Source organism: Centruroides sculpturatus, unplaced genomic scaffold, assembly GCF_000671375.1.
Source record: "Centruroides sculpturatus isolate CEXI.00-Female unplaced genomic scaffold, Cexi_2.0 scaffold529, whole genome shotgun sequence".
NCBI lineage: Eukaryota > Metazoa > Arthropoda > Arachnida > Scorpiones > Buthidae > Centruroides > Centruroides sculpturatus.
The window spans coordinates 373,751-383,589 of record NW_019384820.1 but is presented as its reverse complement, the minus strand read 5'-3'; the positions used below and the strand labels follow the sequence as shown (position 1 = coordinate 383,589).

The following is a 9,839-nucleotide window of genomic DNA, read 5'->3' as shown; positions in this document are numbered from 1 at the left end:
TTAAAGGACAAGATAACAATATATACAGAACATTTCTCCTGATACATTTCATTTAGCTGTTAAACACATTGACAGAATATAGTTTCAGATCCACAAAAATGGTGATTACATTGAACAGCATAAAATTCATCATAATTGAATAAGCTTTAATTTCATGTGTCATTTTGTTATATAAAAAATTTTATCATATATTTATAAAGTATGTATGCATCACTATAAATTCACTTTTCTTAAATATTGTTTGGCAATTTAAAATTTTGATTTTATTGAAATATTCAACATGCCCATGGTGGTATTGTTGTGTAGTAAGATAGGAGTGTCATTTAAGGCATACATCCTAATGCTGTTGCAGGGAACATTGGTCTCAGACTGAAATTCCTAAAAAGGATGTGAAGAAACTCTCCAACAGACAGAGCAACAGCATTCCGTAAGACAAACTTTGAAATTCAAAATTGTCTCATCATTATTATTATCAAGTAGGCCTAGTAAATAAATTTGGTATTGTTTAAATACAGTATATGCTTTTCATATATCATTTATAGATTTTAATGTATTTCCTTATGAAAAAATTTTCTAGTCTATGGTGCAGATATAAAAGTTTTTAGTTTTTGCATGTTCTACATCTTCAGAATATGTTTTTATATAAAAAATTAAATATGTTTATAGGATTCTCTTTAAACATATCTTTATACATTTCTACACAAATAGTTGTTAACTATATACCATAATTGTATTTAAAGTATTTTGTATTAGTGTTACAACATTAGTGTTACAAAATGTTTAAAATTATTTTTCTTAAATTTTAGCATAAATATAAAAAAAATACTATTCTTATCTACCTTGTTTAAATATGATCTAACTGCATAAAATAAAAATTTGTCTCAAATGTGTTTTTCAGACTGTCTCAGCATGTTCTAACAAAATAGATTTCAAATAAATATTACTTTACATTGAAAACTTAAAGCTGCATATTTAAATAAGGGGGTGAAATGAAGACTTCTGTGCCATTGTTTGTTTATAAATGTTGCACATGCTATTCTTTATAATATTTTTAGAATTTTAAAATTAATTGTACTTGAGTATTTCCCATGGGAAGAATTTTAAAATAACAGAAAAAATTATATTTTTGACTTCCATTAAACTTTTCCTTCTGAAATGCAGATTGGCTTACTATAATTTAAATAAATGCTTTTCTGAATTTATGTATTAAATTTTTCTAAATTTTACTGTCTAACTTAATTGACAGATAAAAAATATTTAATTAGCTTTTGTGTGAACAAATAATTTTAGAAATAAGTTTATTGAAGTTTTTTTGCATAGTAAATACAGTATTAGTTTTCATACTGCATATGCAATAGTATATCTACATAAAATTTAGTTCATTTTTATTTACAGTAGAGCCTCGATTATCTGACTCAATTGGGGACTGGGGTTGGTCGGATAATTGAAAAGTCGGATAACCGAAAAGTATGAAAAAATCCATTATTAGTGTAGTATATTATTATATCCCATGTAATTAGTATATTAGTATATCGCTATTAACCTACTTTGCATTGAATTTTCATCGATGTTAAGCCTAACAAAAACTTTTTAAAATAATAATCGTCGCTATTGTATCGTTAAAAATTATTTTTTATTTTGTACAAACAAAATAAATATATTGAAAAATATAAAAATAATAAAAAATTATACTTCAGATGTTAATTTAGTATCAAAAACGTAAAATATTTGAGTAGCCCAAGACATAGCCAAAGATTGAAGTGCCACAGCACTGGCGAAAATGTAAATTTGCTGACTGGAATTCTTTCAAATGATTGACTTTCGGAAAATCGACGCTCTACTGTATTTAGATTTCGTCAGTTATCATTATATTTTCTCAAAATATTCATTTTATGTTTTTGTTTTGTAGACATGATTTATCAATGATTTATTATGTATTTGTTGTGTTTTTTGTAAAACATAAACTGATTGCATATAAGTAGGTTTAACTAAGGCAAGTTTGAATTTATGAATGGAATGACTAATAAAAGGGAGGAGTTTAGCAGATATTGTATAATAATTTATAATTAGAAATTCAGATTATTTCTTTAGCTCAAAATGCTGCTAAGAGTCCTGTGGAAACAGTTATTTAATTTACAAGAACAAATTAAGAATTGTACTTATAATAATAGAAAATAGAGCAAATTTTTGTGTATTATTTTATCAATCATTAGTTCATTTGTTTTTATTCCAAAATATTGAAAATGAGATTTTTATAGCTGTTTATTTTTCTTAAAAATGCCAAGATTATTTTTAGTAAAATAGAAGAATGTCACAGGAATAGTTTGCTTATACAATTTTTAATTCAAATATTGAGTTAAAAATATTTGAAATTTTATTGACACATTAAAGTAGTGTTTTTTAAACTGGATACTTCAATACCTTGAGGCATGGGCATCCTGTGGGTGTGGCAAGCAGGTCATTTCTCTTACTGGATCAGCCCTTAATCCTTCTTATAGTCTGATTTATCTTAATTGAATTCTGATAATCTATGATTGTACTTACCAAACAAACCACCCTTTATCTGTAGGAACTCACTGTACTTGTCATCTCCACCACTATGCTATGAGGGCCCAAGAGTAGTATGATCTTAAGAAATCTTAAGACAGTGGGAGTATATTCCTTTGCTCTCTTGGAAAAGTTGCAGCAGATATCTATGCTTTGAGAAATTGTCTGTGCCCATGAAAGTATGTAAGGTGTTCCACAAGACAAAAGTGTGTAATGGCAAAGAATTTGATTGTCTTAAATTTACATATATTAATATATGACATTTAACATTAATCATTCAGCTACTGATAGTGTATGGGCATTACTACTACTGCTCCAGAAGTTTTTTAAAAGACAAATAATTGCTGGTATTATTCTATTTTTGATTTTTTTTTTGCAATTTGAAATACATAATTTTTTTAGGTGAAAGTACAAGGAACTTGTAGCTTGACTGGTAAGTCTGGGATATGTACAAGTGGCAATAGCAGTTTTCCAATAGATTTTATAAGTTTTCTAAGATTCCATGTGTTAAAATAGCTTGAGAACCATTACATTAGAAAATCTTTATTATGATTATTATTTANTCCTGCTATCGGGCTCCCCATTGGTACACCTCTTTTCTGTTGATATACCTCGTTTTTGAATTGAAAGAAAGAATTGTAGCACAATAAATGCGCTAACTCTAGTATATCTTGATGGTGGTTACTGTCCCCTATTATACTTATTAGCAAATCTCTTAATGCACAGAAGGCTGGTGGAAGGAGTAAAGAAGGGTATAATGATTTAAAATCTAACACAGTGAGGTACTGTGGGGGGGGTATTAATCCGCTTGAGTAGAGCTATGAGGTCAACACTGTTACTTATGTTAAACTGGTATTCTTCTAAATGGTGCATTTTCTCTTCTAGTTTGCGTGTTGGAGCCCGAATCTTATCCACTACAGGACAAATCTGTTTGCCTTCTTTGTGCGTTTTAGCAAACCCAAATAATTTGGGCGTGTCTGGAGAGTCTACAACTATGTTCTTTATATCTAACTTTTTCGCTAACTTGCTTTTGGAGAATCTCTTTACTCTAGCCTGTAGTTTTTCAACTGCGTTAGTGCCGCTTTTTTCACATTGAGTGATATTGATGTACTCCATAAGCAATTTCTCGTACGTCTGCTTCCTCATAATTACCATGGTTTTAGCTTTATCCGCTCTAATTATAGTGATGTCATTCGCTTTGGTCCATCTATGGGCTTTTGCTATTTTTGCTCTTAGTTCTTTTGACTCCACATCATTCTTTGCCTTTATTATTTTATGCACTGCCAACCATCTATAATATTCCTTACTTCTATCCGAGAGGCCTTGTATTAGGGCTTCTATGTCCGGGATATAACTCAGAGATCCAGTTATGGGTGGCAGTGGAGCGAATTTTGGGCCATAATGTAACATTTCAGACACAAAGTCAGGCACTTCTATGTCATCCCATATTATAAATGGGAAGGTAGGGCGACTCTTTTTCTTCGGTACCTGAAATCTCAGAATCCATTACAGCTTTCTACGATATCGTTTCTTGCATTTATTGTATAAATATTCATATTGCGGAACCAATCTTGCATTTTCTTCCATTAAGCGACTAGGATGCACTCTAAAGAGCTCATTTTCGATTTTAACGAGATCTGTTAAAATAGAATACATTCTTTTTCTTGTAGTTCGAACGCCCCTGTTCGTGCACATTATTTTAACCTTATTTAATAGAGGCTCGTTTCCGATAGGGAGGGAAATACAATAAATTGTCATTGGGTATACTCCCATATCTTTGCATTCTTTCAGAAATTCGAACATCACCCGGGTTTTGACTAGCTTAACTAGCGTTCTAAAGTACAGAATAGCCGGCATAGCTATTGAATAAATAATTCAGATTTCGAATAACATCGATTCTACCCGTTTCACCTGAAGAAGAACTAAGTTCGAAAACGTTAGTGGAAATATTTGGAAATAAGCACTGTTTTGGTTTACTGCAGAAGTAAGTCGTTGATCTGACTGCTTTATAGTTTATCAAATTACAACTTAATTTTGAAGTAATTTTGATTATGTAATTATTTTTTATCAAGATGACTCAAAATTTTGTGGAGAAGGAAAACTTTTTAATTTTTACTAAAATATTTGATATCTTTTAACATAAGATTATTTTTTAAATCACCTGTAAAATTATGTATTACTGTAATTTTGTAATAGTGAAGCTTTTATACAGTATAGTATAAAGAACTTTCAAGTCAGTTGAGAATGTGATAATTTTGTTGGTATAATTTAGAATAAAATTAGTGTATTAAAATCATTATTATTATATTCAAATACTTAGTTTATTTTACTGCTGATAACTAATAAAAAAAATTATACACCAACCAACATTCCAATACAGGTATACCTCGCCTTACGTCGGTAATTGGTTCCAGGAGAGGCGACTTAAGTCGAAAAACGACGTGAGTCGAATTTACTTGTCTCCGAACTTAATTGTCACTAGGCTAAACCACAAATAACCATTTCCAGTTCTGTATTTTATTTATAAATGCATTTTTAATAATATATTGTTAATAAGAAATATTTTAAGCTTACAAACAAATAAATTTTAGTTTTTAATATTGTACAGAAAAAAATAATCTAAATTTACAAATTCACGTACATACAATGCATACAGTACTTGTAAATGTACATGTTTACAATTTGGTGATGTTTACAGTACATCGCAGACTCGTTTTATTTGTGAATGTGGTTTGCTCTAAGACATTATAAAATAAGATCATTTTGTAAGGTTAAATAATAAATACAGTTATTAAAATTATCTTGCGACAGTAGAAAATAAACAAATTTATATTAAATTTACCAATAACGAGTAGCGCTGACAGCAATGCCAAACAGTAGATATTGGAACTACCATGGAAAACACCAATATTGAGCATTTAAAGACCACTAAATAAGATGACCACACAGTCACAGGTGTTTTCATGTTTCGTTCTCTAGGATTTATGATGATGATATTAACATTTACTGTAAATGTACATATTTTAATATGATTTTATGTGCTTTAATGCTTTTCTAGTGATATTATGACTTCAATATTTGTGGCGGACAGACATAAAGTTGAACAAAATGATGTAAATTTGATTTTTATTTTTTCATATATTTTTTTGACAAATGACGTATAATCGAGAATGACGTAACTCGAGTTATACCTGTATAATCTAGATGAATTTGCACTGTTTTTAAATTTCTCTTTTATTAATGATTTAATACTCTTATATCTGGATTGTAATATTTATAAATTACTGAAAAAAATTTGTTTTTCTCTTTATAAAATAATAAAACATGCTTATTGCAAATGTGATTTACATGCCATTTTTACTTTCCTGGCTTTTATGTATACATAACAGGGGAATGTATTCTAATCAAATTTGATCCTCCAAGGTTTTTTGCAAATCTGCATATTTTCAGACCTCCTAAATCAAAAAAAGGCAAAAAGATTTCCATGGATGTGTGGGGGTATGCATGTGTGTGTTGGCATCTATTTCACTTATTATCTCAGGATGGGTAAACATTAAGTAACAAAATTTGTCATAGTGACTTGTATATGAGAGGCATTGATGCTATTAAATTTTGGTGGTTAAAGGTCGAGGGGGTGGGAAGATAAAGGGAGTTGTTTGTATCTCCAGTAGGGTTAGACTTAGACTATTTACTCATTATTAACATTTATGCTTTTTTTAATAAAACTCTTTCCCCCCTACTCTCAAAATCAAGCTTTTTTACATTTTATAGTAATTAAAAATATAAAAAGCTTTTTATAAAAGTCTCATAACAGATGGCACCACACACAATTTTATTAATTTATATTATAATTAAAATTATAAAAGCTATGTTCTAAATAAGATCTCATAATAGCTAGGAAAGTTATACAAATCATTGCCGAATTTTTTTCCTATTTTGCTTTTATAGTTTATTAAATATTTTATATTTCAATAAACATTTAATATTTTATAAAATTATATCAAACAATATTAATGATTAATAAATTTAATTTAAAATGATTTAATGAAATAAGATTAAATGAAAAAAGCTTGTCATCATTTCTACAGTTATATACATAAGTTTTTTATATTTAATGATTGTTAATATAATGTTTTTGCTAGGAAAATTCATTCATGGAATTATCTGAATTATTCTAAAACATGTTTCTGATATTTTTTAAAATTCTTTGAAAATTTTAGATAGACTACACTGAAAGTTTGTAAATTATATGTATATTTATTGCTTTTGGTCTGCTGATTACTTTTAATTTTTATTTTATTTTGGGGACATTTATTGAAATATGTTTTATTATAAAATTTAATGATTAAAACAAATTTTTTGAAGAAAGTTATTACTCTAATTGATTAAAATATACTAATTTATGAACTGATATTGTAATATTGTTAAATTTAATGAGCAATTATTTATTGTGACATCATCACAATGCCAGGCTGCAATTTTTAATCCTATTTTTAATTTAAAATATATGCTCTCTACCTCAAATTATTAATGACTTGTCCCTGTACATTATACTTTTCCTTTAACAATAGAGTTGTGGTGGTCATTGCTAACTGCTTTCAGGGGAAAAGTTTTGAATGTAAATAACATGGCTTTTGGTTTTCATCAGAAGTTTATATATAGTTAATTGGGGCCTTAAGGTTTCCATATCTGGTCTCAGATTTCATCTATCTGACTTCATTCTTGAGATTAAGGAAAGATGGATGGACAACAGTGGGAATTTATATAGGTCTACAATTTTATCAAATTGCAATCTAATAATAATTTTAATTTTGAACATTTTTTTTATAAAGCCTAGAAGAGAAAATTTAATAATTTAGAACAATGGTTCCCAATTAGTGGTACGCATACCCCCGAAATTGCATGAAGGGATATGCGCAGCAATCTAAAATTGGTCAATTTAAAATTTAAATGCATGAGATGAAGCAATAAAAAAAATAATGGGTGGACCATCAAAAATTTGGCAATTTACAACATGATGTCGAATGCACAAATTCATTTATTTATAACTAAAAATATTCTCAAAATTTCATCAAAAAATGCATTTGTGACAATACCTAAATGAAATTCTTATGCAAGAAACAAAAATTGTACAATTAACACAATTTGTTTTCGCGAGATTAATTTTGAAAATTTTTGTCACTATTGCGAGTAACTCCACCGACCACCTTTCCATCTTTGACCAAGAGGAATTAATAGACATTTTATGCAACAGCAGACTCAAGAGTTGTTTTGCAGAGCAATCACTGGGTAATTTTTGGGCTGACCTAAAAGACATTTATCATGTCAGCGAAGCGGCAATAAAATTTTTACTACCATTTTGCACAACATACCTCTGCAAGAGCAGATTTTCAGTCATGACAAACATGAAAACTAAACATCATCACCGACTTCAACTTGAAGATGACTTGAGACTGAAGCTGATCAAAAAGCAACCAGATTTTACAAAGTTGTGCAAAGAAAATTGTGCACATTTGTCTCATTAAAATTAAATAACCTTATGTTGTTTTCATTATTATTAGAATTGTATTTTAAAGATAATAAATGTAAAAAAAAAAAACTTATTCTATATATCACTAGCTGTCTACCCACAGCTTCGCCCGCATTATATCGAATTTTCTCGTGGGAGTAAGATATTTTCTTGCAGTAAAATGTAGCCTATGTCCATCTCCAACACGTAAGCTATGTCTGTACCAAATTTTATTAAAACCTGTTCAGTGGTTTAGACATGAAAAGGTGACAGACAGAGACCAACATTACCTTCGAATTTATAATATTAGTATAGATTAATATGAATTTTTTCTATAAGGGGTACGCGAGTTTGAGCTCTTTCTTGAAGTGGTATGCAGGAAAAACTAATTGGGAACCACTGATTTAGAATAAACATTTCCATTTTATAAATTAATTTTATTGTAGATAGGAAACATTGATTTAATATTTTAAATTAAAAATGGTTATTTAATTTTTAATGTATAAATCATTTTTAAATATATATCTTTCATTTATGAAAAATAGATTGATATTTATTACAGTAAAAACTTTACATTAATATTTTACATAATAATGCAATCTTGTACATGTCATAACAATATTTTATGACATTATCATTGGTTCATCATCTGGATATAGCTCAAGAACCTGCTATTTGTCAAGCAGGTTCTTGAGCTATATCCACATTGTTCTCAGTTCCATACCAAACTCCTCATTCTCTCATATACAATGCTATCCTTTAAGTCATTCACCATCTTTCTCCTCCTTTCTTTTCTTTTTTTCCCTTCTACTGATTCTTGTATAATTGCTTTCATTGAACCATTACCTCTCAGTACATGTCTTTGTATCAGTACAATATCTTTAGGTACTGTCTTGAGTGTCACCATCATTATCCTGTCAGTAATCATATCCATTCCTATCATGCAGTTTTTGATTTTCTTTTCAAGGACTAAGGCCACATCATTCATTCCTGTCTTTTCCACAATATATAATTTTAACATCATCATTAGAGAATTCTCCTGACTCTTCATATCAAGTCTAACATAAACCCACTGTATTAAGGTTTTTCATCTGCATTTCCACTTTCAAGTTTTCTAGCTTTCCATTTTGTAATATAGTTTACACACTCCATGTACTAATTCATACTTGAGTTTGTTAACGACGTGGGAAGACCTATTTCTTCCCCTGCTGGGCAAACATCAATGTTGCAGTTCTGGGTCTCGATGTCAAACTCTGTTTGCTGTAGATGATAGCTCATATTCTGGGAAACTTTAGTTAGTGATTTTTCCCTTTTCCTTCTCTAATCATTAAAACAGTTTCAAACTCAATTGAATTTGAACTCTTCAGATTAATTAGAATCTCTTAATTATGAGGAATATCCATAATAAAGAACATTTGCACATAGCACTCTGCACAGGTAAATTACTGCCATCGATTCAAGGTCAATTTGTTCTCTATTGTGTTGGCTTAGCATGTGTAGAGTTTTGATAACAGACTTATTGTTACTGTTTTGTCAAAGGTTAACATGTGTACAAAAATTTTAAATCCTGCCAAATGTAAAGTATGAAGTGTTTGATTTCTAAATGCAAAAACGTTTGTCCTACAGAAATTTATAAACAAATTGCATTGCAGAAATGTATGGTGATTCATTACGAACAAAGCAAAGCAAATGTGAGAAAATGGTGTTTAATGTTTAATCAAGGAAAATAATGTGCAACCACACACTATTGCAGCAACTCAAGCTATGCTTCAGAAATTTAGCT

At 29.2% G+C, this 9,839-nt stretch overlaps 1 protein-coding gene across 4 annotated transcripts in view; it reads left to right on the top strand.

The window, feature by feature from the left end:
- The first annotated feature begins 343 nt into the window (after positions 1–343).
- Positions 344–9,839, top strand: part of LOC111629914 (synaptic functional regulator FMR1-like) — a 54,090-nt gene continuing 44,594 nt past the window's right edge. For 2 of the 4 annotated variants that reach the window (XM_023373860.1, XM_023373859.1), the window contains exon 1: positions 344–427. The gene's annotated coding sequence lies outside the window, so the exon portion shown is untranslated. Of the gene's footprint in view, positions 477–9,839 lie in introns of all 4 variants that reach the window. The other 2 variants (XM_023373858.1, XM_023373857.1) reach the window with 2 other exon arrangements.